We start from the raw sequence: 27869 nt of genomic DNA on the forward strand, positions 1-27869 counted from the left end.
CAAATATTTTCTCCTTACAAGGTTGTCCATGTCTAAGTCTCAACAGCGTATTTAAGAAAACAGCTGGTGGTAAAGAGAACACCAGGCTGTTTCCCTTCATAACTGAGCAGGTTGTTCAGGAGTTCTGGTCTTTGATGAATATTGCTGCCTTTTGCAATCAACATTCTGAGCATGTGGGCGAATTTGCAACAAGCAGGAAAGATCCGGGGTGTACTCAGGAAATCCAGAGTGACCTATCCCTCTAATTCAGGGAGTGCCACCTGGACGTGCATCCAAGCTCACTTTGATTTCCCAGCATATGGCTAAACTATTACAAAGACGTTGTGACCAAGAAAAAGTACACTTTGTGAATGCTGCACGGATGGGTCATGCTTGGCTGGTAACACCAACTGGCAGAATGAGTGCAATTTTTAAAATATGAAATACAAATTTTTGTCAAAGGAGAAGTAAAACATTATAGCTTTAGGTTCATTAAACCCGGCTCACATTCTGGGATTCCAAAAATACAGCACTGGCTATTTAAAATTGCAGTTTGACGAAATTACTCCAGACCGAGCCCTGGAGACGTGGGTAGAAGTGGATGCTGGGCTGTTCTGGCTGCTATGGCTCGGGAGGCCCAGAGGGAGGCTCCTTAGTCCTCCCCACCCCAGGGAAGCAGATGGCAACAGTGGAGGTGGGGCTGGCCGCTTCCCCTGATCCCCCCGGGGACCCCCAACGCCACCGCTCAGGACCGTGCCCTGTCCTCTCACCAAGGAATGAGTAATCGGGATGCCCTTGAATCCTAGCCTGAGTGACCTGCTGGTATAGGGGAGCCGCCTCTTGGGGGTTTGTACTTTGGGCAGCCCCTGCCTGGCGCACGAGTCTGAGTATACTCCAGCGGCAGGTGCGCCTCCAGGATGCGGCCCTTGCCAGCTGGGGGTCTGCAGGTGGTTGCTGTCCCTTCTGAACCTCACCACCCTCAGCATTAAGTGACCATTAGAGAAGTCCCTGCCTCACGGGGCTGCTTGAGTTTGTCACTCAGCCCCCGTGCTTGGACCAGAGATGGGAACCATGAGTAGTCCAAGCTGCTCTAGATGCTGCAAGAGGAAGCTATTAATGCTCAAAGAAGGGCAAGAGTGGAGCCATTCAGGGCGGGCTCCCTGAGTCCTTCCTTTCCTCTGACATCCCAGACTCCTTGCTGAGAGGTGCCTTCCCTGGCTCCGTCGGCTATCCCCGTCCGCTGCTGTAATGTCCATTGTCTGCTTCTCCTTCCCTTTCTCTGATGCACACTTTGAGGGCTCCCCAGCCCAGAGTAAATACAGGCTACCATCTTGGCTCTTCACCTTCCTTCACCACCAAAGCCCTGGGCAGGGAGGCTTTTGCCCCAGCCTCCCCACAAGCCACCACCTCTAGATGCCCCCAGAGTCACCTGGCCCTCACTCTCTCAGAGGTCTCCAACGAGTGCCTTCTGGATGTATCCTTTTTAACTCTGCATTAAGAAAAGGAAAATGAAGATCATTTTAAGATTCATTTCTAAGATACATTTTGCTTTAAGAATAGAATTTAGCATAGATATTGATCAAATTCATGGGCCAAATGAACATTATATTTATCCTACTCACAGCATATTCATTATTTTTTATTGATCAATAGAATTCAGGTTTCTACAAGATAGAAAATTACATCACCAATAAAATCGGAAGAGCAGCATTTAAAATTAGCCTTGTGAATAAATAGAAACATGTTGCCAAATGAAGAATATTCTTTTTATTTTTCTGCTCTCCTTTGGGTGGGTGCTGGTGACAGTGAATGACATCAGCCTCCCTTTGGATTCTCCAGCCCCCAAATCCTTACTCCCCACTCTTTGTTTGAAGTCAGACAACCGGCTATTTTTATAGCAAGTTTCTTTCCTTTTCTTTTTGGTGGGAGGGTGGTGGCTACAATTAAATAAAAAAAATAATAATAAAATTAGCGGCTGTGGTACAAGACAAGCTTTGCAACATAGTGTTCTAGTAGCAATAACAGATTTCTCCACTGAGAACAAGTTCTTATTCACCTAGAACTGATCTTATAATTCAAACACACTCTGGCTGTGAAATCATGCCAACAAAGTCCTTATGAGCGATATCATCTTAAATGCAGGCAGTGAAAACCGGGAAGATATTGCTAATAACGGCGCCGCATTAATTAATTGCTATAAAATTTGCAAAATAAAAAGAACATTGGGAACAAAGCGATATAATATTTACCAGTGCTGAAAATTAGAAATAAATATTCAACATGCCCTTTTTGAGTCATACAAGCAAGCAATTTTGAATAATAAGGCAGGACAAAGTCTTTTACACAGGAAAAGCTAATGATTTCTGCATTTTGCTGCTGGTGAGGAATTGAAGGATGGCTGATTTGAATCTTCCTTCAATCTCCCATCAATAAAACACAGACAAGGCAGAGGCGAAAGCTGATCTGGGGGAGTCATGCTTTTATAATTGCTTTTTACCCTCAGGCATTTGAAATCCAGAGGGTCACGAGTCCTTGGGAGAAAGCGAGTGTAGCCCAGAGCCCAGTCAAAACCCTGAGAAACAAATTAATTTGTTTGTGGGGCTCAGGTCTAATTTGTGGGAAGAGAACGCTGCGTGGCACTTTATAATGTTATAACCTAATTAAAGATAGATCTATCTAAAATATTTATGCAAACTTTACCAAACCCAAAGATTTTAATCTCATTTGAGAGGTTAGCTGACTTGTGGGACCCAAAACAATTCCTAAAACAAGCTTCTGGGCCAGGAATCCAGAGGGCAAACTCTTAAAAAAAAAAAAAAAAATAGGTATCACAAAGTTCAACTCGTTTCGGTACCTATTAGTCCCTTTAATTAGGGAGATCTATTCTCATGCCACATTTTCTGACTCTGCTTGGTTACTGGGTGAGTCCAGATTTCTTTTTTCAAATGCACTACAACCCCCTCTTTTTTTTAAATTCTACTTTACTCCATGATGAGAAATGAAAGTGAAAATTTGCATTTCTTAGGATTTTGCAGGCTGCTAGTATAAGCCTACCTGGGACTGGTTCAGCCCAGAGCCCTGCCGTGGAGGTCTTTAATAAGCATATAGCAGGGTAAGCTGGAAGGAAGCCATGCGGCCAGGAAGAAAGGAGTGAACCAAACCGAGTGTGACCAGAGCGCTGTGATTTGGGGTCTCGTCCTCACTCCATGTATTACTGTCATATCGCAAATGAATATTTCCCTGGGACTCCCGATGAGGCCGTTCAGATAAACCCTTTCCAGGGCTGCCTTAATTCTCATTATTTTATCATCAAAGAAGTAAAGAGATCAAAGTCTAAGTAAACATGGGGACAACAAAAATGTGTTTTTGAACACCTTTTCTTTGCTGTACCTGTCCTCACAGAAATCCTGTGTCCCTAATTAGGGCGGGACTTACTATTACTTGGGAGGATGGTATCTACTGGCACATTCACGGACTCGATCCCTGGCAGCCCAGGACCCACCCAGCCTACTGGTCAGCTCATTTTGGCAGACACCTGTCTTCCCCAAGAGGGGCTGCACCTGCCCCATTTGCTGGCCTCAGGACCCGACACAGACTTGAAATGCGCTGGCTGGCTGAGTCAGAGGAGCCCTGGTGTGCCCTGAGACTGGAGTGGGGTTACCTGTGATCCCAGGAGGTGCTTCCCTGACCAGGATGGGCCCTCAGGCTGGGGACAGTTCCACAAAGTTAGGGGCTTCCTGGGCCAGGACCTCAGCGTTCATCCTAGGCAGAACTTCTTATATTTTTTTTTATTTGGTAAAAATATATATAACGTAATATGTGCCATGTTAAGCATTTTAAGTGTATGATTCATGGCATTCATTATATTCACAATGTTGTGCAACCATCACCGCTATTTCCAGAACTTTTCTATTGCCCCAAACAGAAATCGTAACCATTGAGGAATGACTCCAAACCTCCACCCAACCCCAGCCCCCAGCAGCCTCCAATCTACTGTCAGTCTCTATGAATTCTGGGTATACTCTTTGGATGCCTCAAGTTTCTTCTTCCAGAATCTGCTTGTCAAGAGGAGGGAGGGAAGGGAATTGAGAGGGTGCCCATCATGAGGGGAGGGTGGAGAAGGGGGGTGAAGTGAGGGATGCCCAGGGTCCGGGAGCTTTCTAGGCCACCGGAGGAAGGGGCTGCCCAGGGCTAACATGGCACACACAGACGAACAGAGGTTTCCAGCCTCAGAAGCCAAGGAGGGGATGACCCGGCTAAGGGGGTGAAGGTAATGAAGGAAGAGGCAATTCTCAGATAGTCACATCTTGCTAGGACCATGGAAATAGAAACTTTCAGTAATGCATCATGCAAGTACCCAGCCAAAGCCACCCAGGGGCAGGTGACAGGCAAAGTCTGGATAAGGTAAGAGCTCCAGCTCCTGGGGGAAGATAGCATTTTCTGGATATCTGGCAAAAGTTCCACGAGCTGGGTCTTTCCATTGGTGTCCTGGAGATGCAGTTCAACTCTGCTTAGGAGATTATAGGCTCTGAAAGCAAATGAGGAAAGTCTCCAAATAAAGATGGAATAAATGAATTAATTTCCATTAAGTTCCTACATTTAGAATCTAGGCAGGCAAGTACCCAAGGCCACCTGGGTCCATGTCCAGCGCTGCACCTGCATGACCTCTCTTAGCTTTAGAAGCACCTGACCCCTTCCTGCCCAGGAAGTGCCACCCGTGTAATTAGGTGACACTTTCCAGGCAAAGTAGACTTTTCTGTTGGGCTCTGTATTATGAAGCTGGAAGTGTGAGAAAATGGCTATAATATGTCTTGTTTGAGAACCGCATCTGACCCATTCTAAGGGTCCCCAGTGCTCCATAAAATGTTCGCCTCCTAGGGAAGAACTTAATGAAAGTCAGCCATAAATCACCATATTTAACATTTACATTTGTTTACTCTGCACCTGAGTTAAAACTGTTGGTCGACCTTGCTTGACCTGTGCCAAAGCTTGGCTGGGCTTACATAGTGATGCCCAGGATGCCAGCCGATTACCCCCAGTCCTGCCTTGGAAGAACCCCCACCCCAGGCCGACTGGGGAGGTAGGAATGGACTCTCCTAGCGAACTTCTCGTCACATGTTATCTTTGCTCTTTTCCCCAGGACAAATGGAATGAAGTCCAAGGAGGCAAATTTAGAACCCTGCCTTATTTTTCTAATAGCAACCCAAGGCAAGAAACCAAAGCAAAGTAAATAAGAGGGTGTCTGGGTGGCTCCATCAGTGAAGCGTCTGCCTTTGGCTCAGGTCATGACCCCAGGGTCCTGGGATGGAGTTTCATGTCCCATGGAGTCCCATGTCCTGGGATGGAGTCTCCCTGCTCAGTGAGGAGTCGGCTTCTCCCTCTCCCTCTGAACACACCCCTTCCCTCAACTTGTGCTCCCTCTCTCTCTCAAATAAATAAAATCTTGGGGAAAAAAAAGAATAGCAAATCAGAATAAGCATTCTAAGCTTGTCTATATATGTTCTTAAAAGGAGGAATATACCCCTTGAGTTTTAATTCTTCTGGGTGGTTTTTCTGAGACAATCCTTTATAGGTGACAACAGAGCAAGACGGCATTAGAAGGAGGGGAGTGCACGTTGGTGGCCATGCTGATGGCAACTTGCTTTGTTCATCCGTTCACCCTGTCAGGAAGGCCCCATGGGTGCCCCACAAGGCTGGGGCATTGGAGCCAGTTCCTGAGCCGCCCCCCGATAAGGGAGGTAAGATCTGTTGGTCGGTCAATATCAAAACAATTCTCCTCCTGCCTTGAAGGAAGCATTCCTTGAAAGACGTCCGGATTTCACAATTTTGGATCCAAAAGAAGCTAATGTTCATTAGCGGTTTCAGGCATAGCCTTCATGGGAATCTGAAGGATTACATCTCGAACACTGTTTGAGGGGAAAAACAGGAGGCGGGACAACCCGGAGGCATAGACGGCGGAGGGGTGCGGGGTGGAAAAATGCTGCGTGGACAGGGCACAGACCACACAGCAGCCTCCACCCTTCCCTGGCAAAGATGAGCCCCGTGTGGGCTGCATTTTCATTTCTCATCACTGTAGCGTGCCTTTCCCTCAAAAAACAGTCAGTAGCTGTGAGTAAATGGCACAGGGTCTGGAGCCTCCCTGACCTCGGTGGATGGACACGTCCCCCCCTTTCCAAGGGACCTGCCAAAGATAGGGCCCCTCTGGTTGGAAAGTGCAGGATTAAAGAAAGCCTCCCCGGAGGAGGGGGACCCTGGGATCCACAGGGCTTGTCCCACCCCTACGTGCCCTCTGGGTCTCTGCAGGGCGCTTTCCCAGTGGGGCAGGGTGGGCTTCCTCAGACCACACGCCGAACCAGGCAGACCCTACATGAGGAGATTCCCTCCCTGCCTCTGAAATCGGGGCGTCCACTTGCAAGAATGTCAGAGGGCACTTCCCTGAGCAGTAAAGTGTCACCATTTTTATTGCCAGAAAGTGATAGACCACGGTCTCTGTAGTAAGAGCAAGCCCGCCAGTAAATGTGCGCTTGGCTTCCATCAGGACCGGCCTGCTGGATTTTCACACTTCTCCACTATTAAAGATGCGCTCTGGGGCAGAAGTTAAAACATGATACGGATCCTCAAAGACGTGGTATCAGCAGCTGATAAAGCTTTCTGTGTTCATCAGTATGGCTGGGGGGAAGAGGAGATTCTGCACAAAGAAATGTGTATTCGGGATCCTGGAATAAATTACTCCAAAGTGTGCTTACAATCAACTTAGTGACTCACCCTCAGACTCTGTGCGAGCAGAGAAGAAAACATAATCAAAATTCAGAGATGAGGCCAGAAGGAGGGGCAAGAAGTAAATGGAGAAACACATAAACAAGGGAAGTTGGGATGCCCCAGGAAAAGAGCTGCCTTCAAGAAAATCTTTTTAAGTAAAAGTAAAGTTAGGTACACTACTGTTTTCAAATGAGAAGCCCAATATAGGAATCAAGGATTTTTGCTGCTGTGTATTCTTGGGAGAGTATTTTCAATAGCGCTGCGTCTAAGGTTCTATTTTAAAAAATTCAAATGTGTAATGCAAAGAACACCGTGCTGTTCATTAAAGAACAAGTCACAGCCAGCTGCTGATTGGTACCCCCATTAGGTCAGGCAAAACTTTACACGAGACCGCGGGAAAAAAAACAGCCAACAAACCGAACAAAAACAAAAACCTTACAGATGCATTGATAGGATCCACAGAATATATAAAGTTCACTTAAAGCCATCTTGTACCACCCTGAAAACTCAAATCTCTAGGAAAGGAATTCATCCGTGCCAGTACTAAGACTGGCATTGGACATCGGGTAGAGATTAATACCCTAAAAAATAATCAAAACTAAGAAGAAATTCCTAGAGGAGAGATGCATATTTTCCTGCCTATTCAGACACGATGAGCTTTTGGAAAAATAAGACTTTTCACAAAGTGATTATTATAGCAGAACGGTAACATTTTAATAACATGAATTCATAAGGTGACCCTGGAGATGAACAATAAAACAGAATTTTATAATAGGTTTAAATAGCCTGAAAGGTTCAGCGTCCGTGTTGTCTAGCCCGATAGCCTCCCCTTGGCTCTGTCTCCCTGGACCGTCTCAGTTCGGAGCCCCTGAAAGACGAAATGCCACCCGAGCTGCTTCAAACCACATTGAGTTCCCCATCGAGGAGATAATGTGCCTGCCCTTTCGCAACCGGCGTGGTTTGCACGCAGGCCCTCTCGGCCGCCGTCCCGGTCTTTAAAAGGGAGGTAAATGACACCGATTATGAACTATGCAGGGGTTGAAACACTTGGCCAAGCGCGAGTGCCAGGTTCCCGAAGGCTTCCCGAGGTGGGCTGCCGGCTCGCCGTCTCCTCCCTCTGCCCTCTGCTTCGGAGCGTGTCTGGAAACAGCTTTGCAGATGGCCGCGTAGGTTTTACAGGAAATATTACTTAAACACTGAAAAGGATCGCATTTCTCCTGTTAGGAATCACAAATCTGGATTTCATTTTCTCTCCCACATTTTTCTCCCTGCAAACCCTGGGAAAAAAAAAAATGTAGCTGTTATATACGACATGCACAAAGCATTTGGGAATTTTTTTTAATACACCCCTAGTCCCAGCTCATTCACTTACCCCTCCTATATCTTTACGCACATGCCTATAAAATGCATTTACATACAGAATATATGTACACACAGATTTGCAATCATGTTATTTCGTGTATTAACACAACTGCCCAGGAGGAAGAAACTCGTGAAAATGTAAAGGTGTGTCTCTTCTCTTTTACTCCTTATTTTAAAAAATTTTCTAGAGTGAAGAAAAAGAAATTCGGCGCTCAGCTCACTTGGATAACTAAACATGAGCTGCTTCTCTCTCGCTGGCTTCTCTTTCGGCGTTTTATGTAGCTTTATAAAGACCAGGGGGATTCCTATTGTTGGGGAAGTGATTAGCATTAATAAACAATTAAAATAGTAGTGAAGGACGTGAGTCTGACAGAAGCTGGCCTGTTTCATGGGTGTTTTCCACACTCCTCTTCATCTGTGAACGGGGAGATCGTGAAATAAGCAATCTGCAGGGAAGGTCTAACTCAAGCATTTTATTATCTGCCCACCTCCCAATTCTGGAAATATTTCCGCAGAAGGGACGTGGGTGGATGTAGATCGAGCCCCGGCTAACCCGGGAACATCAAGGGAACATCAGGAACCAAGCCTGTGTGTCCTCCCTGTGTGAGCAGGAGGCTCTAGAGGTCCCCCCGTCCCCGTACCCCCCCACCCCCACCACCTGCTGCAGGTGGCCTCAGAGGGACCCAGCTGTCACCTGCACTCACAAAATCTGTTACGACGGTTTGCATTTTAATATCTCTCACGTGAACCCAGACGGAGAAAGTCATCAGGCCCCACAGCAAAACGGTTCCCTTCATCACAAGATCGGGTGCATCCCTAAATCGGCTCTAATCTACGCGGCAGTAATTCTCGATGCCCAGCTGTGAATACGGGACGGAGGAAGGCAGAGTCAATGTCAGGCTTTTATTAGACTTGCAACCGTTCCCTGAAACTTCTGGAACACGGCTCCAAGGATGCCAGGCACCTCGCCGTGCCTGAGTCTGTGGGGTGTTTGCACTGCCTGGCTTCAGGGTTTTACCTCTAGGCAGAAACACAGTAAGCAAGTCCCCACACAGCCACCCAGCCGTGTCCCGGCTTCCTGAACCCCAGCCCCTTCTCCTGAGGGACCTGAGGCCGCTCCTCCTGCCACAGCCAAGCCCCGCCAAGCCTCCGTGCCCGCCGCCGGCCGCACCGCCTCTCACCTCCGAGGCACAGAGACCTCTCCAGCCATCTGGAACTGCCTTCCTGTGTCTCCACCTCATTAATTCCCCATCTCATTTCATACTTCCTCAGAAAATGTCTCTTTTCTCCTCTGTCTCTGTGCATCCTGGACTAAAATACCTGTTTGCCTTAGCAAGCATACAGGCTCTGGAGGGCCCACGGGATCCCAGATCCCAGGGGCACAGGAGGGCCCAGAACACTGGGGCTGGTCTTCCTGGGAGGTCGGAGGCCCGGGCACCCGCACCTTGCTGCCCCTGCCCCTCTTTCTGCTTGGACGTGCCCCGCCCCCTCTGACCACGGGGGACTCCACTCGCAGAGAGAGGCAGGTGGGATCAAGGAGGGACCCAGCCGGGCACAGGCTGACAACATCTCGGCCCCGCAGCTGTGCGGAAAGGTGAGCAGCCACCCCGGGGGCATCACTTCTGCTGCGGGGGAGCCCCTCCCAGCCCCCACTCCCTGCCCTGTTAGAGAGACAGATGGCAATCCCAGTGACATTCTCAGAGAGAGCTCCCCGAGGGTAGAGACCACTCCTGCGCCAGCCTGGCTCTCGATCTAGATGCTGTGACGATAATCACAAGGAGAAGAGAAGTTTGACCCAGACGCCTGGGAGGCAGAGGGTGGGGGGAGACAGGCCCCGAATGGAGGGCTGGGGAAGCTGAATCATAGCCCCTGTGCTGTTGGGACCCCTGCCCCACAGGCCAGGCCCTGGGATTGACTGTCCCACCTTGGGCAGTGCCATGTCTAGGGAAACCCATTCCAAGCTAATGTGTGTAAATCCCCCCCCCTCCCAGAATCAAGCAGCGCTGACACTGACATTGGGAAGATGTGGTGCACCAGGATCCTTGCCCAGGTGAGGAAGGGGACAGAACAGCATGGTCACTGCAAGTGAGGGGGCGTCCTGACTCACACCAGAACCCATGATGTTGGCATCGACACCCTCACTCCATCCCAAAGCAACCACCTGGACACCTCCCCCGTGAGAGTAATGGGCCCTGGGGAAGCCATGGTCAACTCCTGGGGTGGCAGGATGGACCCAACCCACCTAGTGGGGGATCCCATATTCCTACCTGGCACTGACGAGCCTCCATGGGAGCTGCAGGAAGGGACAGTGAGGCCACAACTCAGCCTTCTCAAGAACCTCCTGGCACCCAGGAGAGAAACACATTTAGAAGTCAGATCCTAAGGTCTAAAGCAATTTGGAGGGTCAAGGGAAAGGTCACCATTAGAAGGAGAGAATTTGGGGCGCCTAGGTGGCTCAGTAAGTTAAGCATCTGACTCTTGGTTTCTGCTCAGGTCATGATCTCAAGGTCTTGAGATGGAGCCCGGCATCTGGCTCCCTGCTTAGCGGGGCATCTTCTTCTCTCCCTCTCCCTCTGCCCTGCTCCCTGCTTGTGCACGTGCACTCTCTCTCTCTCTCTCAAATAAATAAATAATTTTGAAAAAGAAATAAAATATTGGGACTCATTTTAAAGAAAACTACAAGTATTGCAAAGATTCCCAGTGCTGGAGCACTCCATATTTTAAACACACCTTTATTCACACACCAAAATGACAGATTTGGAGAAATGATCCGTGTTTGCACCTAAACCTGACATATGCTAATGGAAAAACCTCAACGAACCACTGCACATGCAATAATTTCCATTCTATGTATTTAAACATATTTGTCCATCTATCTATGCTAAATAAATATTTCTTAAATGAATGAATAACAGAATGAATGACCATCTGCCTGAGAAACAATCAGACTGGGTTGAATGTGGAGCCTCCATGCTCTGTGTTCATTCCCTACCCTCCTGAAAAACAGCCACAGTCCTCTGTGCCCTTTTCCTCTTCCTGCTCCTGAGAACTTCTGTTGGGAACTCACGAGTTCATGAGGTGTTCAGAGAACGAAGGCAGCGCCAGGCTGGGTTCTCCCCAGAGTCGGGCTCTGCAGGTTTGGGGGTGTGGAGGAGCCCCCGGAAGGAGAAAGGATGCCCATGGGTGGCCGGCTGCACCTTGCACTTCACAGAGGCTCCCTGCGTGAACATGCAACCGCCTTCATGTGTTTATCTTGGGAAGAAAGGCAGCAGCAGAAAAGCCTGCAAACAGTGAGTTCAGGACAGACCCCACCCTTAACTGCAGACACCCTTGATTTTGTCTCTGCCGAAACCTCAGCATTGCTTCCGGGACTTGATTGTAAATCCAGGGCGGGGCAGTGGACGATGCAGGCATAAACTTGCGGCCCGAATTGGCAGTCAGCACGTGGATGCACTCGGGAAAAGAGGCTTCTCTGAATCATCAAGGGATCCCAGAGACCCAGCCTCTGCTCTTAACCGTCCAGCACCCGAGGGCCCTCACCACACAACTTTAGGGTCAGCCCAGAGGATCTTCACAGCTACAACAGAAGATTTCCATCCTGAAAGCAGAATCTCCCCCCAGAAGTTGAAAATGCTTCTGGATGCTGCTAAGCGTGGATGCGTCCTGAGATTAAGCAAAAGAATGAACAAGAGCAACCCGGATCTGACTAGAAATGTGAAGCCCATCACACTCTCCCCAGAAAGGAGGTGCCCGAGGCCCCAGAGCCTGCCTGGCAGTCTCTGTCACGCTGTCCTCAGATTGCACCAAAAACATGAGTTTTACACAAAGACAGTGAGACTTAGTTCCAGGGGGATGTGGCCAAGAGGTAAGGTGGACAGGCATCAGCCTGGGGCCAAAACCGGATTCAGAACCAACCCAAAGAAATGCCCTGTGACTGGGAAAGGAGGCAACCTTGTGCCAACCTTCTAGATCATTCCTCGTTGCTCATTCTAACAGGTCTGATAACCCAGCTCTGAGACTCTTGTCTGTGGTAAGCTCGTGGTACTTGTGGAGTTTCCAACAGCAATTGGCCCCATCGGTGGGGGTTCTTTGCCATTCCAGGCACGTTCGGCACCAGCTATGGGACAGGACGTGTCTCTCCGACACCCACCAGGCGCCCGCCATCTCTCATCTCCACATTCCAAGTGCACAGCACGTCATGGCTCAGCAAACTCTGCTCCGTGGAGGTTCAGAGAGGTACCTGGCCTGGTCCTCTCCCACATACCCACACTCGGAAACGGACTCAAGGCGTGCCTGCAGCTTGGAAGCAGCCTTGTCCTCACAAGGCTGCTGTCCCTTCCCAGTGACGCAGGCTTTTCTGGGAGGCAGCAGCTCTGTTCTGCGTTGGGCCATTCGCCTCCAGGAGACATGAAACCCTAAGCTGTGAAGAAAGAATTCTCCCATAAAAACCGGGAAAGGCATTCAGAGCGTGAGTCCTTACTGGTCTTCTGCAGGTGCAGGTGACAAATTCATGGGGTTTGTCTAGACTTCTGGCTGGCGGCACACAAGACTCCCACCAGCTGCTCCAAGGCATTCCTGGGGCGGGTGCCCTGTGGTGTGTGCAGGGGAGAAGGACCACGGCCCATGGCCCACGGGCCACGGAGAGCTACAAGGGCAAGATCCTTGCCAGGAAAATCTCAGTGGGCCACGTCCCAGGGCGGCAGCCGATTAGAATGCAGGTAACATTTGCTCTGAAAGGCTCACATTAGGAGAAAAGAGGGCCTGATAATAAATTGGAAATGGGTTCACTTGGCTCTGCAAGAGCTTTTCTCCTGAAAAGGAGCACTCCGTGGGCTGTTCGATCAACGTCGTTATTTCTCCACAAGCGTTTGGATGGGAAATTCCACCACAGTAGATAATTTATTGAAAAGAATGCAAACGCTATTTTTCACTGTAGAATATTTGTCTTTGGGAAGAAAAAAATCTATTTTGGTTTCATCATTTTTACAACCTTCCCAAGCTCCCCGAGTCCTTTTAAATACAAAAAAAAAAAAAAAAATGCTAATTCTGCGTCATTAATAATAGGATAAAATTGCAGAATATTCTCTAATAATGATCATTAGCTCCTCCGTGGTTTTTGTCACTCGGATATTAATGTGGGATTGGCATTAGCAAGGTTTTCAATTTTTAAATAAGCCAAACAAATTTGAAAAAAACAAAAAACTTTCTTAAAAACCCGAAGCAAGCGTATTGCACAGTGCAGGGGCGGGGAGAGGAAGTGGGCCGCAGGCCCGGGCGGGCGGCTTTGTGGGGCTTGTCTTTGTGCCTGCGACATGCTCGTGGCACCGGCTCTGGCAGGCGCGGCTGGCTGCCTCGTGCCGTGCCCACCTGGGGGACCGCAAGGTGGCCCAACCCTGGACAACTCACAAAAGGGACACTGCCCCTCACTCCTCCATGACAGCCTACCTCCTCTGTGCCCCGAAATATTTGTGTCCCTCAACAGAGCCCCGTGGTCCCGGCTTCCTGTGGAAGAATGCAGCCTGCATGGCCCCTCACGCGCTCAGCTATCTGCTTGGCACAGGCCATGCTCAGCTGGGACTTCGCTAAGGATCTCGCTTTCCTGGGCAAACACAGCTTCACCTGCCCTCCAAATCCCTCTCTCCGCCTCCTCCCCCTCCAGCCCTCCCCGCTGAGCTATGTTAATCAGGTGGGGGACACAAGGTAACATTGAAGTAATTCAGCCAATTAGGCCCTGAATTGTTTGCATCCAACAGCATTTTGTATTTCTGCAAATGTGTGAAATGCAAAACGTGCCCTCCAGCAAAAAACGACAGCAGCCCTGTACTGGCGGTGTGTCAACAGAGCCTGGGAGCTGGGCGGCCCTGACGGCTAATAGCAAGGCATGCATATGCTTGGGAAGGCTGGCCTTCTTTATGTGCGCGCCTCTCTGCGAGGGGACGCAGAGCTGGGGGTCTTGGTGGCAGATGGGCCAGGGTAACAGGGATTGGCTAATCCCAGATCTGCATTCTCTTCTCCACGTAGCAACTGGGGAAAGATGGGGCCAGCTGTCAAATGGAAGACTTTCATGGTCCCTTGCACACAGCAGCTGCACACGCCCTGCCTGCTTGGTTCTAAATTATTAAACATCTTTTTAGTTTGTTCCAGCTGCAGGCATCAGTGTGTTTATGCAGCCTTTGTGCATTTTACATATGATTCCTTCTCCCCTCCTCTCATCAAAATGCTGTTTGTAAAAGTCATTATCCCATCTGTGCCCCAGTTTGGCCAAACAGCCTAAGACAAATCCGATGCCATTCTCCTTCCAGGACAATTTGGGAGCTGAAGATGATTGCTGTGACTTGAGACTGCAGGGGTTTGCCGCACACTCTCTGCCACCTGTAAGAGGTGGTGTTATCTTAGCAGCTCCAGGGTCCCGAGGCATAATGGGGGCTCTGCAAGTACGATTTCACTGTGGCGCATTTATGGCTTTAGAGAAAACACACATGAAGAGAAAACAAAACGTGGCCTCTCCATCTGCAGAGGGTGCGGGGCGGACGGGCGCTTGTGTGGAGGAAGGGACGCAGGGAGTCTTCTTTAAATCACGGCTCCCCCCTCCCCCGCCCCTGCGGCTGCTCCTGTCCCTGAAGGTTTCAACAACCATAATATTGTTTTTATTTTCCGGCGGCACGAATATTCACAAACAGGTATAAAGTGCCACTGCTTCCTACGGGCTGGTTTGGCAAAGAAGTCACCGGCGCCGGGCTCCTGGACCGCCCCGCACTGTCTGGGAGGTGATAATGTCATAAACACGCCCCAGCAGGACGGAGCCTGACCTGATGTGTTAATTCTATTCCCTCCCGAACCCAAAAATGATTTGTTGGAAGTGGTTGCTTCCTGCAGGATATTGTGGCGGCAGCCAGCTTCCAGCTCAAAGTGAAAGTCACCAGCAACAGTTGCTTTGTTTGTAGCCAACAGTAACTCCTTCGCCTGAAACTCCCCCTGGGTCCCTGGGTCGGGGTGTGGGCGGCAGGCAGGGGGCGGCGGGGCTGCCCTGTCCTGAGCCCGGAGCCACGGACCCGGGTGCGAGCGCCACCGGCCTCTGGCTGTGGGGCATCTCCTTCCTGCGCCAGGTCCGGGTCCTTCCTTGCCCCCCCCGCCCACCCGCCATCTCGCTCCTTGCCACTGCTTTAGTTTTAATGTAATGACACATGCTTCGAACGGGTTTCATAACGGCATCTGAATATTGGATTTCCCAGAGAGTCACTATCAGTAATTGCCCACAGCCTGCCTCCCCTGCTAGATCCTGGGTACAGACTGAAAAGTGCCAAGCACAGCTCTCCTTTCTGGGCCAATAGGTAGCTTCCCCAGAGCCTCCAAATTGCTATCAGACACACCTCCAAACTGGGGAGTGGGGAGAGACCCGCCAGAGCTGGAACCTTCCCAAACTCAGACAATGGTTACTAAAAAAAAGATGCCAGGAATGCTAAAGAGAGGCCACGGGAAAAGCCCCTGTCGCTCTGGGCTGGGCACCGGCCGAGGGAGGGGCAGGGCTACCCCTCCAAAACCTGGGGATATGTGGTGAAGAATGACCACCGGAGCCCCCAGCAACGCAGTTGTGAAACGGGACCAATGTGAAGGGTCGCAGGATTTCCGAGAGTCCCCTGAAACGCCATCTCTCCCTGTCTCCAGAAAATAGTCATCGGCCGAGGCCGCACCAGAACACACAGTGCCCACGACGGTCCCTGAGCAGCGCTGCCCTTTCCCTGGAGGAGAGGACTTGCTCAAAACACAGCGCTGATGGAAGTTGCAGTTTTGTTTTCCTCAAAGGCAAGTCAGCCCCTTTGGCCTGTAGGGGGACAGGGCCAGACTCCAAGGACAGAGCCACCTTCATCCGTGACTCTAAAGCATCACTTAGTGGGACTGGGATCTGCTCAGAAATGTCTTAGTGAAGTCCTAAGTGTTTATCGAACTTCACTCACTTTAACTGCAGCTGCCGAAAGTCTCCAAGGACAACAAGGAAACCAAAATTTCCGGGGAATGTTAAGCTCCCGGCTTTGGCTAATTTCGAGGACGATGCTTTCTTTCCTTTATGAGGTACCTAATGAGGCAGCCCATGGCCTTGGCAGAGCCAGGCTCCGGCAGGAGGGCAGGGGGTCGGGGCGAAGGGGTGCCCCATCCCCAGGGCCGGAGAGCACCAGAAGAGCCAGCTTCACACTACTCAAAGGACTCTTTTGGATTCCTTCATTTTTAATTCGCCTCCTTTTTAATGACCTAAGTTAATAAGTGTCAAAAGGTACAAAACACAGCGTGGATTTATTTTTAAAGTAGGAGCTTGCCTCTCCTCTCTATGCCCCTGGCTGAGTCTCAGGCATAGAGACTGCAGCTCTGATGGGCTTCAGCCCCCCAGGCCAGAGTCCCCGTGCACCCCGCCTGCCGGCACCATGGACAACGAGGAGCCACTCAGGCGGGTCGTCAGGGTCCCAAGGCTTCCAGAGCCGCCAGCATCCAGGCACCGTCCAGGGCAAGCTCCAGCTGCCCCACGCCTCCTACCAGCTCTCTCCGTGCTCCTCTAACAGCCCCAAGTAAGTAAACTGGGGGCACCATCCTTGAAGCTGCCCATATTGGAAGCAGGCAACAGTCGAAGGGGTGTTGGCCAGCTTTGTTCCAGAGGCCCCAGGAGCCTGGCACGGGTCACACGCCGCCAGGTGACGGACACAGGCTGACCTGCAGCATGGACATCAGAGTTCACTTTTCTCCCTTCTGCCATCCCATTGTCTCTTGGCTCACCCCTCACCCCCACCATTTCCTTTTTTCCTCCACCAGCCTTGAGGTGCAGGAGGGACCCGGAATCACAGAGGGACCCGGAATCACAGAGGGGTGAAGGGCAGAGAAGGGGGGCAACTTCAAGTGCTAACACTTTGTAGTGTGTGTCTGCCGGGGGCGAGAACTGAATGAGCATGTGGACCTTGTCTGTGTGTGTGTGCGTGTGCATGCACGTGTTCCCAGCTCTGGCTGCTGGTGGGGCCCTGAAGACATGCTCTACTTTGCATACATATGAGCCCCACTCCATTAGGCTTCTGTAGCAAAAAGCTACCACCAAGGGGGTAGGAAACCTCTCCGGAGAGCGACGGAACCAGGACTCCCCTTACCTTCTCTGGGACTCAGACGCGGCAGGTGCTGGAGAGGCAGCTGCCGCTCGGGGCGGTCCACGTCACCCCACCAGGAGAGCAGCAGTAGTATTATTGTGGCATCTGTAAATACTCCCCAGAGGCCAGACTCCAACCTCAGTGCTCACATTTGTGTATGATCAAAGGAAGTGAATAAACAGGCGTGGGCAGAGGTGAAGAGCTGATACAGAGACCAAGACCACAAAACCGCTTGACGGAAACTTACCATCCATCACAAGCCCACGTTCGATGTTCCTTTCCTGCTATGATAAAATCATACGGATGCTAAATGTTGGACGAGTCTACACTGACCCAGTTATCCGATCCCTCAAGGATGTTCAGGAAAACCTCAAAGCCACAGAGGCAACGTGTTTGGGGGGCCCAGACTGAATGGGCAAGCCGATTCCTGAGGTCCCTGGTAATGACTAAGCAGAGTAGCAAGGTTCTAACTCTGCAGAGCATCTGGCAAACCCCCGAATCATTAAGAAGTGCTCAAGTGCATTCCATTTTATTTAAAAAGTCAAGATGAGAAGTTTTGAATGGCCCATAGGATTCCATTGTGATGGGTTTTGGGTAGACATATTAAAATGCATTTCTAAATATATAGCCATAAATAAAAACAGGTTTGTGGCTTAGGTTTGTTTACACAGGTAATTTCCATAAAAATTAATATTCCTGACTTTACTGGAACTAAATAATTAAGGAAGAAAGTATATTACAATAATAAAATTATCAACAGCATTTTGACAAGCAGTCATGTGCTTGTAAATGAAATTTATTTAGGTGCCACTCAAAACATTGTAATTAAGAGGTACAGAATGCTTTACCAGATGGTTCCTGTTTAGTATCTATTTCCTTTAGAGAACAAGGGGATTAGAATAAGCACTAACTAGCACCCAAAATACCCAATCACCCCGAGCTGCCGAAACAGCACCCCGTATGACATTTCTGTGCTATCATGTCTACACTGTGAAAACTGGTTGATAAAAACACGTATAATATACACTTGAGCGACCAACTAGCTGGAAATAATCAAAAGAATGGAGAGATAACTGATTGTGAAAATATCAGCGTTTTAGAACTAGAACTTAAAACTCAGTATTATGTAGTGGTCACTACACTTTCCACTATGCCTCCCAGTCACTGAGCAGCTCAACTTAGTGAACGAGATAGCGGGTAGCTGGTCAAGACACTGTGATTGCTTTGTTCCTTTACTGTAATGACAGTGACCAGCTTATTTTCCTGGGATTCCTATTATGAAAGTGCTTATTCTCAGAGGCATAAGAGAGGAGAGCCAGAAGGATCCAAACTTCTTGCACACATAACCTCTCTGAGCCTCAGAGACGTTGAGTGAGTCTCCCAAGGTCACAAAGGAGTCAGATGATATGTTGGTTTGCTCAAGAGCTGCCTTAACAAAGCACCAGAGACTGGATGGCTTAAATAACAGAAATTTATTTCCTCACGGTTCTGGAGGCCAGAAGTCTGAGATCAAGGTGTAGGGCAGGGTTGGTTTCTTTCCTTGGCTGCAGAGGGTGCCTTCTGCCCCGGTCTTTACCAGGTCTTCCCTCTGTATGTTCCTGTGTCCTCCTTTTAAGGGTATCAGCCCCATTCAGTTAGAACCCACCCTAATGACCTCATTGCCTTTTTAAAGGTGTCTCTAAATACAATCACATTCTGAGGTGCTGGGCATTAGTGCCCAAATTTTGGGGGAAACACAATTCAGTCCATAAGAGGTGGCACCTTAGGCTCTCTGGGCCACCCAATATTTTGCTTTGTCTTCTATATCTTCTGATTTGAAGGCTGCCCAGAAGAACCCCAACTCAAAAGACCCCTGGCAAAAGTCAGTTCTTATGGCAGGCAAGGCCATATAAACACGTGTGTCATGCAGGACCGAGCCCCAGTAGCCACTCGTGATTCAATTAACTCTTTCCCTGCTCTGGTGATGGGGAGAAGTTGGGAGGGATGTGGAGACTGTGGTCTGGGAAGGAGCTTAGTGCTCCTGCTGGGAGGGTACTGGTAGCTGGAGTGCAGTTTACCGAGTACTGGGGCAGCAGGTAGGAGGGCTGGGAGGTGGGAGAAGAGCATTCCAGGGCAGGTGAGCAGGAGGAGTGGCCGCCGGGACTGGCCGAGGACCAATTTAGCAGTGTCCAAATGGGACAGCTCTCTGTCAAGGTGAAGAAATTAGCTGCCGTAGAGAGGATTGAGCAAATAAGAAAATTTATTAAAGAGAATGGGAGCCAGGTTTTCACTATCTAAAAAGGGAAAAACAATGATAAAAAGGGGAAACCTGGAGTGACCCCTGAGGCTGAATTAGAATTTGAGGTATCGATGCAAACATGTGGTTTTCATAGATATGTATGAAAATAAATACAGATGTCAGTGTGTGTGTCTGTGTGTCCGTGCACATGTCCCCTAGCTCTGCCCCCCTTGGGGCTCGAAGCCCCATCAGCCCAGCAACAACAAGCACACCTAGTGCCAGATCTTGGTTTCTAAATACCATTCTCTCCTAAGAGGAACCTGGGCTTCTTGAAAAACTGGCTGGTTCCAGGGCTGGCTTGGGAAAGAACAAGGTTATCCTACAGCATTTTTAGTACCAAAAAAAAGAAATAAGAGCTTACAGAACGAGGAAGGCGTGCCTAAAAGTCAAAAGAGCCACTCCGAGGACTCCCAAGGGCCAAATCTCAGACGATTTGAGCAGCAAAATAAGTAAATAATAACAGCAATGGATTATAACTCATGGAATGAAAGAGGAATCAATGAACCCACACTGAAACCATCAAACAAACAAGTAGGGAAAAAAGAAAACAGTCCCTTACATTTCAGTGTCAACTACTAAATGTAGAAGGAGTGATGGAGGCAGGAAATCATTTGGAAAACATCATAGTAATAATTCACATAGGTGGGAAACATGAATGGGTGCTACGTAAGTAAAAATAGAATAAGGAACGGTGTCTCACATAGTCTCAAAAAATCTCTAAATGTTTATCCATGAGAAAGGTGGAGAACTAACTTTACAGAGGAGAGGCCTAGCACATGCCATCTCAACCAAGTAACCAAAGTGGTTAGAAATGACACACATTGACGTGGCGCCCCACAGTGGTCAGAACTTAGTACTGCTTCTGGGACATTCTGGCAAAAAACAAAACAAAAAACAGGGATGCAATCATGAGAAAATACTGAGCTGACATATGTTGAAGGATATGCTGCAAAATGACTGGCCCATAATTTCCTAAACTGTCAAGGTCATGAAAGTCAAAGATCGAGGACATGTTCAAGATGGAAGGAGGTTACACAGGCATAACTGCAAGAACCAGCATGGCCTGGACTGGGCTGTTTGGCCCTAAAGGACTCCGTTCAAGGAGAAACGTGGAAGTCATGAGAAGGATCTGAGGGAATCCTTTGTGCCGGCCTTGCAAACTCTGTGTTTGAAAATGTTTTCACATGAAAAGATAAAAAAAAAAAAAAAAAAAGAGTAGCAAAATGAAGTTCTTTGGCATCTAAATGATGGAAATAAACTACTATCTAAACACTCAAAAAGAGGTGGCAATGAAAAAGACACGCCTAACTACCAGGACACAGAGGAGCCAGGAGAATAAACATTCCAGACACAAAAGGGTGTTAAGTCATATTCTTTCTTACAAGCCAGAGATAGACAGATGATAGATAGATAAGACAGATTTTTTTTTTTTTTTCAAGAGCATATCTTGTAGACTTAGACTATTTTTTTCTTTGACCTTACACTTCCATTTCTGGGAATCTGTCTTATGGAAATTATCTGAAATTCAGAAAAAGGTTTATGTCCAATAGCATTCATTGCAGAGTTATTTATAAAAGCAAAAGTTTGGAATCAGCCTAACCATTCATCCGTAGGGGAATGGATTCATAAATTTGGAATATCTACCCAGTGGAATGATACAAAGCTACTAAAAACAATGCTTATAAGGAGTTAATGATGTGGGAGAATTTTAACATTTGTTAAAAAAAAAAGAAAAGAAATACAACCACAGATAGAAAATGATTAAGCTCATACTGTATATAAAAGTTTGTACTTTTTTTTAAAAAAAAACTAACCTTTAAAGACTAGGAAAAAAACAACAAGGTAAAATTTCAAAGAGAGTGAAAATATTAGTGATTTTTTTTTCTCTTCTTCTATTTTTTGTACTTCCCCCAAACCTACTACAATGTATATGCTTTACCTTTACACCGGGCAAACAAGATAATTTTTTTTTTTCAAAGAAATTGAACCATTAAATTGTTTAAATGCCAGGAGGTACAAAAAGCAAAAAGTCAAATTGAAGCAGCTTCAGAGAGGATGAAATAGAGAGGTCATTTTACTCATGATGAGGTGAGGACTGCAAGCTTGGGCTAGGGCTAAGGATATACGTGGGGAAGAGGGGGAAACTGAGGCAGGGAGGCAGCCACAAAAGGAGGAACTCAGGGCAAATGCAGGGAGAGGCAGCGAAGGGTCCCAGGGAGAGGACCTCAGGAAGCAGGTCCCTGGGGACAAGAAAAGGAAAGGCTGGCCTGGGGAGGAATGGATTTCTGAGAGGTCTGGAGTCCCGCCGGCCAGACTGCGAGAGGACGGGGGCTCCTGGGCTGGGCCGGTTCCTAGCACATTTGGTCTTTAAAGGAGTCATTTCAGAAGGCAGACTGCAAGGGTATTTTGAACACAGAGTTAACAAAATTATGTGAGGGTAAGCTGCGATATCATGATTTATAGGAAATCTACATTTGGTCATTCAGTTGACCAAAATGTATTTCTCTGATCCATTTGGTCGTCATACACAGTTCCTGAAAACACTTTGGAACCGTGAAGATGAAATGGGCGTCTTGTTTCCAAAGGTGGTGCCTGTTGGAGCCCGGGGGACCAACCACGTGCTTGGAACTTTCAGTCGCCTCCGTCTGACTTCCAGGGAGGGGAGAGGGGCTGGAGGTTGAATCATCCAAGGGCCAATGACGATGAGTCTGCCACAAAGTCTCCATAAAAACCCAAACGGCGGCTTTTTGGCCTTTCTTTTCAGAGGGCTCCCTTGCTTGAGAAAGCAGGACACCTCCACAAGCTGCAGAGCTGGGCCCCAAGCCCCACAAGGACCAACGCTCCTCTGTTTGGCACCTCATTCTATGTATCTCTTCGTCTGCCTTTATTATATATTTTAATGAACTGTAAACCTAAGCGTCTCCTCGTGTTCTGTGAGCTGCTCTGGCAGCTGAATTGAACTGAAGGAGGGTCGTTGGAACACTCCAAGCTGTGGTTGCTCAGAAGCACACATAGCAGCCCAGACCTTTCGACTGGCCTCGAAAGTGGGGTCTGGGCTGGTAGGTAGTCTTGCAGGTCTGAGCCCTGGGCCTATGGCCTCAGATGCTCTCTCCAGGTAGACAGTGTTCAGGATTGAGTAGAACTGAGTTGAATTCTTGTATGCCCTGCTGGTGTTTGAAAATTCTAGGTATTATGTTGGGAGAAATCACTCCCCACGTTGGAACTGGGTCTGGGAACTCTACAGGAGAACCTAAGCTTTGCATACTACGAAAGGGGATGGAAGTCACTCTTAATCAAATATTTTGACTTTGTTTTTCTCATTTTTATAAGCGAGGACTAAAATTATGGTCAGCCGACTTACCATAGTGAATAAAATATCAGTGGCATCTGTGAAACTTCCTAGTAGAAACAGATAACAGAAAATAAAGAACTGGAAACCACTAATTATTACATGTGTTTGTGACTGAGTGATTTTAATATTCTATGTGCAGCAACCCTTCCTGGGACGGTCTGTTGCACATTCCCTGTCCACATACATTTAGCGACCATTATTTTATAGGATATAACACCAGCATGGATTGCACTATTTGTACTAGAAATTGCATTTCTAGATACCCAATTGTCAATCACATCATTTGTACTCGAAGACATAGCATGGCCTGAGGGTGAGGGTGTAGGGGTGACGGTGAGACTGTTTGAGGAGACCGCTCTGGGGGAAATCTCTACTGGTTGGGTTCCCTCACCTTGCAGTAATCCCCGGGGAGGGGAGTATGTGAGGGAGGGGTAGGAAGGGCCAAGCTCCTCATCAAGGCAAGTTTGGAGAAGCTTCCAAATTTCCTTTAAGATAACTTTGTTCATAAATTGTCTCTCCACTCATCCAATTTTACGTGCAAGACGTTGGTGACTTCTCACCCATTTCTAAAATGACCTTCACTGTTCTCTGCTAGCACATTCTAGAGTTCTTCATGGCGTGGTGCTCAGGTCAAAATGGGACCCCCGAACGCACAAACTAACTTCTCACTCCAGACCCTGCTCGCTTGAAAAGCACAAACCTTTGAGGTCCTTTCTGAGTGTGTAGATAAATTCCCACTGTCACAGAAGCACGTCCGCCTGCTCGAGGAGCCCCTTATGCGTGGTGCAGCCCCTGCGTGTCCCCATTTCGGGGAGAGCACTGTGCTCGCCACCCCAACGTGCGCCACAGCCCGCCTACATTTACCCCCGGCCTGCCTCCCCTTCTTCTTCTTTGCCAGCCCTTCCACTGTGTGTGCAGAAAGCTTGGGATGTTTTTGGAAATGCTTCCTTGTCACTTTTCAAGTCCCAGCAAATTCCAATTTGTTGTCCTCATTCCATCAAATTCTATCCAGTACAAGCATGTCAGCCAATGTCATAACTTTCTTCTCTCTACACTCAACATGATTTACTCACAGCTTCATCTGAGACCAATTATTCACATATTAATCTTTTTCCACTAAGAATGCAGCAGTCCTGAGCCGCCCGGGGACCTCGCGTGGCAAGTCTTTGTCCACGTGTCCAGGAGCTCACGTGCAAGATGACCAGGCTGATGCCTGACTTTTCAGACTGAACTGTGTGCTCCGCCCTCCCTACATTTTGTGGGTCCAGGGGAGCATCCTGAGGGGGGTGTGCGTGAAGTTGTGGCCGTCAGAGAGGTTGGGATCCCCGGGAGGAACAAGGGGCTTTGAATGACCTGATTGATGGGACCTGTTCCTGAAGTCGGCCAAGGATCCCCCCATATTCCCAGCACCTCCCTCCAAGAATTCTTTCTGTAGATGGTCCATCTGGAATCTTGTCAACCCACATCTGCCCCCCAGTCGTGGGCCCCTCCAGCTCAAATCCACGAAACCGCCTGGCCGACGCCCCTTCATCTCGGTAAACAAGTGAAGAAAGATGTTTCCAGAAGCCACAGTGTGAACTCCTTCCTGGAAATCGGTTATTAGCTGCAGGCTTCTGTTTCCTTCGCCTGCCGCTCACTTTAAAGCCAGCCACCGCCACCAACACAATGACGAGGAGGTCAGAGAGCCCCAGTTGTGCATGAAAGATGTGAAAATTTACTGCAAATGAGACAAGAGCAGTAAATTCATTTTTATTCAAATTACTGTCATCATACATTACCACGTCCCCTGTAAACATTGTGCTTCAGACAGCCTGACAGCATATTATTATTTGTGAGATTATACTATTATTAAGCTATTACCATGTCACCCCCTGCTTGAAACAATGACTCAGCTCGGTTCTGCATAATAGGACAAGTGAGGGAGACAAGCGGAGGTGACAGAAAGGTTAGTTTTCAGAAGGCAGGCCCCGTGGAGAGTGACAGCTAGCACTTACGGGCCCACATAATGAGGGGCCCGCGCAATTTGCTTTGGGACCTTTGTCATCATATCATTACACCAAAGATTTCGTTTTGTCTCCCTCAAAACGCACACTGCCCAAATGTCATTAATGAGTCTGCTTGCTGACTTCAAACCCAAGAGGAAAGGGGGCTGAGCTGAAGGGGAGCCACCGCCCCCACCGCCCCCGAGGCCCGGCCCATGATGTAGCCCAGCCTGCGGAGGCTTCTTCCTCTGGGGCATTTGTCTGACCATGAGCCTTCGCGCCTGCCGGTGGAGCACCGACCTCCCCAGGCTCTGCCCTCGGGCCCTCCGACTGCACAGCACGCAACACAGGAGGGCCCCTGCTCGGCCACCTTTGGTCCCTGGGTCTCTGCAGGAGGTGGTCCTAGAGCTGCTGCCTCCTGTCCTCAAGGCGCCACTAAGGATTGACATGCTAGAGGTCAGGACTTCCAAGGTCACCGGTACAGTGTCACTGTCCGAAGTTACTGGACATGCAGATCGCCCTGGGCCTCCCTCTGCCCTCCCATACCGGCTGGGGACAATGATCTCTCAGGACCAGCTTTAACGGAAGCTGGTATGTGGGACTTTTCCTTCCTCGGTTGCAGCTACTCTATGTCAGAGGAGACAGAGGCCTGACCCGACCGCCTGCAGCGGCTTTTGCTGGTGGTTCCCGACGTCCCCATGGTCTTCTCCAGCGGAGATCCAGGCCCAGAGTGGGCCGAGGTTCCCGGGGGCCCCGCGGCGCCACCAAGCCACGCCCCCCTCCCCAGACGGCCCTGTGCCCGTACTTCTGTTGGCTCGGCCTGTGCCTTGGGCCCAGCTCTCCACCAGCCCTGCTCTGTGAGGTGGCTGTTGGTTAAGTGGAAAGACATTTATGTAAATTGAGCCAGCTTCCCTCTCTCTTTTCACTGTTTTGCAGGCTCCTGTGGACAAAAATGACATTTTGTGAAATCAAGTAAAGAGCAAGTGTTGGACAAGTTTTGTTCTAAAGTAGTTGGGAAGGAATCTTGTGAAGTAGAACAAATTTAGGAACACATCAGTGTGTTACTAATGATCACATTTAAGGCTTGATGAAAAAAATAATAAAGTAAAGGAGCAGCTCAGAAGGTTTTCAGCCTCAAAGGCTGTGTCTTTGTGTGGAAAACGCAGAACGCTCCCGGGCTGGCTGGGCTGTTAGAAGTGCCTTTTTAAAGACAGTATCCTACTCTTTAAGAATGTGACTTTGATATCTTGAAAGCTCTGAGCTGCATGTACTATTTTGATATGTTGTCCTTAAACAATTAAGAAGCTGAGAAACTGGCAAATTGAAACCATCAACAGGTTCTGAGCTAGATCTTTCCCCTTTTGTTAAAACTGTCTTTATTCTCCCAAACTTCTCTTTGGTTCCAGAATGGCAAAGCCATCCATCGCCTCTCCCACAGGGATGAGCGCTCCTCTCCCTCATCTGTTCGTCTTTCTTTCTTCAGGGAACACTGTCTCATCTCCTGTGGCCGAGGGTCACCCACGGTCCTGAATGGTCTCCTCTCAGTGGTTAACGCAGTACTTGACAAGGCACCCGACCTGAGGGTCAGTCAGGAGCCTCCCTCCGGCGATGCTGTGGGCATGCACAGCAGCCCCCAGCTCCACTGGCCACAGGGACAAAAGGAGAAATTTAACTCCTGGCCATTAACCTCACCCCTCCTCTCCCGGGCACAAACGCTCAACAGACCAAACTCTCTTCCTCAGGATCGGCTCTCAACTTTCTCTGGCCTCAATGGAGTTCTGTACGAGGGACTGAATACACCATTTTTTGCCCCACGTCTGTTTTGTGTCAGAATGTAGCCACAATTTTGAAAGGAGAAAGTTGAGAGAGCCTGCTAGATTTAATTAGGGGAGGGTCCACTAAGATATTGTACATGCATCTTTACATAGAATCAACATGTTAGAAAAAGTGTCTTCAACAGGTAGAATTTTCCATCTTTCAGGAGATATGACCAAGCCCCTGACAGCTGAAATGTGATGAGCAATTCCGTGCAGTGATGTACCCGAGTCAGCAGCTGGGCATACACTGATACCGGGGGTGTTTGTGGTGGTTTTATGCATCTTTCCTTCTGTCACCTTGAAGTGAAAGGTCTGAGCCCACACAGCCCAGGAGCCGGCATTTTTGGGGAGGAGGAGATAAACCACTTTTCTTGTCCATCACTATGCCACACACAAAATCGAGTAGCAGCCGATTTGTAGGGAGGAGCAAATAAATGGTAAACAGGAAAGCAACAGAGATACTTAAATTTGTACTTTTTCCTGTGGTACTAGGGTGATAATCATTTCAGAGCCCATGTGCCTGGCCTACAGAGTGGGTTCTTTTCACTGGCCAAAGCCTGCTCTCCTTGCTTGTGACAAAATGGGGACATCTTCAAGAGAAAGAATGACTCCTCCACTGCAGGGTAGTCCTTGGCTCCACGGGCAGTCTGCAAGCGGTGTTCATCTGTCAGTCCACAAAGAAATCCACAGGTGTCGTTCAGGGTGGTGGAATGTGGAGAAGAGGAGGTGGGGACCATGCTGGCTCTCTCTGGCAGCATCACCCGAATCTGTACCTGTTACCACGTCAGACAGCCTGAGCCCTGCCTCCTCCGCACCGTTTCCAGCCTGGATGCAGAGTCAGAGAGGTCCGGGGCTCTCCAGGCCCAGCCCGCACACACCTGCGTGAGGAAATGGGACCCCAGCTCCAGAATACACCACACCTAATGGATGAGAGAAAAGCTCTCACAGAATTCAGGTCTTCCCATAAGCCGGGGAGGGTGCTGTGTGTGAAATCAGAAATGCCCCCAATGAATTCAGGCAACATGCTCAGTGTACAGTTGCTGGTGTGAGTTCTGAAGTCAAGTTGCTGGATTTGGACCCAAGGTCAGCCACAGGTGACCTTCCTCTAGTTTCCACGCCTGAAAATGGAAGGAACATAATATCGGCCCCTGCTGCATGGAATTAGGCCTGGATCGAAGGTTGGACAAACCCCCACAGTCAACTGTGTCCAGAGCCTCT

Source organism: Eumetopias jubatus, unplaced genomic scaffold (genome assembly GCF_037043125.1).
Source record: "Eumetopias jubatus isolate StellerSeaLion01/CBP00866 unplaced genomic scaffold, mEumJub1_p1.0 scaffold_17, whole genome shotgun sequence".
In the NCBI taxonomy this organism is placed as follows: Eukaryota; Metazoa; Chordata; class Mammalia; order Carnivora; family Otariidae; genus Eumetopias; species Eumetopias jubatus.